Here is a 5,114-nt window from a genome sequence, read left to right on the forward strand (position 1 = left end):
CATTTTAAATATCTGATTAAATATGTGTAAAATACCTAAAATTGAAAATAGATAACATGATATATTTCATTTTATGAATAATAAATTAAGAAATAAAATTAATAAGTACATATAAAATGAAATATGGGTCATTTAAATTGAAAGTCATGAGAAGAGGGAAGTAATGAAGTAGAGTGGTGGTTGTGGCCATCGCCCCTACTAAAAATTGAGGCTTTTACCGACATAAAAATTAGAAAAACCGGATATCTAATAGATATCATTATTAGAAAAAAAAACCTTGTTCGAAAATCACATACCTGCCGAATTCATCATCATCAGCGGATTTGTAGCTGTCATGATCCGCCGGTAATATTTTCTTAAATTTTTAAAAATTGGCCGGTGAAGTAATAGATATAATTTTGTCATAAAGTCACAAGTGGAATTAGTGATGGGTAATCCGTCAATGATTTAATCCGCTGGTGTTTTAATTGATTAAATAATTTATGATCGGATTTGACAACACAATGACACCTATTAAATGCAGGGGGCGATAGTACATTCTAGGGGTTATAGGTCAGGATTTCATGACGAATTTTGTAAGCTTTACTGACGAATAATGTCATAGACGATTTAACAAGTCTATGGCAAGTTTATGACCGGATTTGACAATACAACGACAACTATTAAATCGTAGGGGGCGATAGTATATTCGTAAGGGTTATAGGTCAGGGTTTCAGGACGAATCTTGTAAGCTTTACTGACGAATAATGTCAGAGACGATTTAACAAGTCCATGGCAAGTTCATGACTGGATTTGACAACACAACGACAACTATTAAATCATAGGGGGTTACTTGTCCACTTCTTGTAAGCTTTGGTAGGGAGCGATAATGTATAAATACGATGCCTTGCGAAACCAAATATCACAACTTCATACCGACCATATTAAATCTTATACAATTACTTGTCCACTTCTTGTAAGAAATGACTACAAACCCATCATCATCAAACCCTCCATCTTCTCAAACCATGCTTACCAGGATGAAGAAATCCATAGAAAAAAACTAAATTGGAGATAAAAAAGATTAGTGATGATTGGTGGACAAACATGGAGAGGCAGAATAAATTAGAGGAAGCGATCGAAAAGAAGAAGAAGACTATAAAACAATTACAAAAAGAGATTCGAGCTGAGAAAAAACTTGTCAAGGACATAGCGAAAAGGTACCCATTGATGCAGAAAATGATCAATAAAAAGCAGTACTAGATTGAATCTTGAAAACAACTTTATCCAGAAGGAAATAAACAAGCATGTTATGTATTAATGTTGTTGTTTTCATTGATGTTTTTCATGGTAATGTTATTGTTATATATGAATGTTGTTGTTTTAGTTGATGTTAACTATGTTTATCTATGTATTAATGGTTAATGTTCATGTATTTCTCAATCAAACTGCCATTTAGTATTAAAACAACAAAGCAACACTTTACAAACGTACATTTACTTACTTAAAACGTAAGTATCAAATACATAGTCTTGTGTAGTATTAGGTTGAGACGGATCACAATCGATTGGTCGACTAACTGATCTTTGACGACTACTTGAACTTTCGTGCGTCGGCCTAGGAGCTAGCATCGGACTCAGACAATTATAACGAAAATGTACACTCTGGTGCCATCGACTGCAAAATTTCACTATCAGTTCCTCGTATTGTGACGGGATACGATCACGGTTACGTGGCCTGCCAGAGTTTTGTATGTCCAAGGGAGGCGGTAAGACGGTCATACGTTCGTTGGGCAAGACATGTTCAGCTTGTAGTAGAAAGGGAATTACTTCATCCTCGTATGTTGCACGATAAGAATCGGAGTTGAACCAAATAGAACAAAATTGACTATAATCTTGAATATCTAAACTTCGAGCAACAGATATCACATGACCGCAAGATATACCAGAAAGTTGTCATTGCATGCATGTACAAGTCTTAGCATGCAAATCGCATGTTCCTTTCTTATACCTGTCATCAACTTCAAACAACAAATCGCTAATGGGATATACCTTCCAATTTGCACTCCTATGGATTCTCTTTTCTATTTTCGCCTCCGCCCAAGGAGTCACTGCATTCATCATTTGAGCTGCAAATATTTGATAACATTAGCATATGTTACATAATAAAACATATAGTTTTGGATGGTTGAGTTTACCTCTGTTATGCCGATGTATAAAATATCATTGTTGCAATGTCGCTCGATAAAATTCCACTAACATTGTTATCGGAAGGTAACATGCAAACCGGGTTACTGAGTTAATAGACTCTGCACTATTAGAAGTCATTGCACTGTAACGCAATCCAGGGAAGTGCGATCGTGCCCATCTAGCTTAACCAACTTCCACAAGATATTGAGCGGCGTTAGGTAGACTGTGCCGCATCAAATCCATTGTAGCTTCAAAGTCCAACACCCTATAAGCTTTGCATGCCTCCCAGAACATCCACCTTTTCCTTTTGTCTTTACTGGAGGTTAGGCGCAAGTTCTGGATCAGATACCGACAACAAAGTCCATGGTGCACGTTGGGGAATACAGTTCGTATGGCCAAGTCGATAGAGGTAGCCCTATTGGTTACAAAGGTTAAATTGGGCACTTCACCGATACACTGTCTCAGCTTATATAAAAACCATGTCCATGACAAGCCACTTTCTGTCTTCTCCACTCCCATTGCAATGGGTACGATCCCATTATTTTCATCCATGCCGACCGCTAAGAACATGGTGCCCACGTATGGCCCCTTTAGATGGACACCGTCCATTTTAAGGAGCGGTCTTAGGGTGTCCTAGAAACAGGCGAATCTGCAGATGAATGAGGTTACAAATATAAACTTCAGAACATAAAATTATGACAATAATTCAAGAATATCACAAAAATTATTACCGAACAACCGAGTGCGACAAACAACATGTCGGATCGTCCAAGTCCATAAACAGCGATCTCTGTCACAAATCCCGGATTTGCTATATTAAAATTTGTACATAAAACGGTAAATAGATTAAACGACAATTCAGGGGTGCCCCCTCAACAGTTGCAAGGCATACATCTTTGATCGCCATGCTTGGTTGTAGAAGATGCTAATATTGAACCGTTGGTTCACATCTTCCATGATTTTTTTCCACGGTACACTCTCCTACAATCCTTTAAACTCCATGTCAATATACGACCTAAAACCTTTTTATTCACATTACAGTGGTTTGGGTGGACTTGGGATCTTGAACATGTGTGTTCATCATGCAATTTTCGTACCTGAAACATACTGGTATGATCGACGGAGACAACCATTAAATGCCAATCATAGTCCGAAGCAGAGTGACACACCGCCTCGTACCGGTGTTTGGTTGATTTCTTAACCTTGATCTGAAAGTTTTCATAAATGCATTTTAATCCCAATATGAGCTTCAGTGCTTCCTTCGAGTCATAGGTTTGGAGAACTTTGACATGAGATGTAGGCTGGTAGGAAATGTTTCCCTGTCTAGTTTGGATAACAGGGTTTGGGCAAGATGTTAGGTCAGGAATACCCCAAACACTATTCCTTACCGGCTGGATTTCTTCAGCAACAGAGTTATCATCTTCGGGTATATTCAAAATTTTTGCAGCAATAGAAACATCTTCAGCCATATCTACCTCCAACAAAGTTTTTGACTGTTCCAAAGAGTAGATCAGGTACGGGTTGGGAGAATGTCTCGGAGACATGTTCAAATTTTGAACCAAATAACTGTCATGATCAACAGTATTTTTTGCTTCAAAATATGAATTTCCACCAAAACCACTAGGGAAGAAAGTTTTTGGATTTCCACCACTGCCACCATTGGGGAAGAAAGTGCTTGGATTTCCACCGGTACCACAACCGGGGTAAAAAGTGCTTGGACCATATGGGTTTGCACCACTACCATCGGGGAAGGGAATTCTTGGATTTCCACCGCTGCCACCATTGGGGAAGAAAGTGCTTGGATTTCGACTGGTACCACAACCGGGGTAAAAAGTGTTTGGACCATATGGATTTGCACCACTACCGTCGGGGAAGAGAGTGTTTGGATTTCCACCGCTAACACCACCGGGGTAAAAAGTGTTTGGACCGCCAGGTAAATTTTCATGGATTACGGCACTTGATGGATTTCCACCATAACCACCATCGTCGGCCACAAAGAGTGACAACATTTCTGGTAAACTTTGATGAATTGCGTTATGGAACATTAGCACATCGGCGTCATCGCTTAACTGATATAATATTTGTAAGGAATTTGTTTTATAAAATAAAATGAAAGAAGTACGTAAAGTTAACTTTTTCGTGACACATTTAACGACACCAAAATGCGTTATTGGCGAAGGCAAACGTAATACATGTACGGGGGAGCTTAACGGAAGGTACTCTAAGACACTATTTATTTCTTGGAATGAACCGCCACTTCGAAGATACACCAAGACATCATCACTTTGACGTGATTTCATATTTGTGTTTAAGGGTGATGAGTTGTGATGGTAGATTGTGTTTAATGGGTTAAGGGTTAATGATTGTGATGGTTTATTGTGTTAAAGGGTTGTGAGAGTAGAATATATGAGAATATAAATGACAAAGGAGGTGTAAAAAATAATGAAATAGAAGGTTGATATTTATAATGAAACTTGTTGCATTAAAAGACGATATAAGATTCAACCCAAAATAAGCATGGACCGCCCTGGGAAGATCCAGTGAGGTGGGGGTGATCCCATATATCGAGGCAAATAGTGTTCGGTTTCCTAAAGTAGATACATGTAGGCTGTAACACCCATAAATTTTCGTTCTCCGTTTCGTTTGCGTGGTAAGCGTCCAAAACATCTTTATATTTTTTTATATATATCTATCAAATGGTAGTCTAGACCCTAGTACTTTATTTAATCTTTCAATAGTAAGGGGGGTTGAAGGGAAGATTTTTATATAAATCTTTTGGTTTGAATAGAGTTTTAAAAAAGGGGGGGGGGTGGTGTTACCCACTACCTTTTGGATCCTAACCTTCAGACTTTTCCCTTACCTCAGAAATTTTCCCTCTGAACCTTGGGTCTTTACCTTATGTACCTCTTGGTAGTAAGGTGGGGAAAGCAACTTTTGAAAGGAAAG

Source organism: Cynara cardunculus, unplaced genomic scaffold (assembly GCF_001531365.2).
Source record: "Cynara cardunculus var. scolymus isolate 2C unplaced genomic scaffold, CcrdV1 Un_Scaffold_2818, whole genome shotgun sequence".
Classification (NCBI taxonomy): domain Eukaryota; kingdom Viridiplantae; phylum Streptophyta; class Magnoliopsida; order Asterales; family Asteraceae; genus Cynara; species Cynara cardunculus.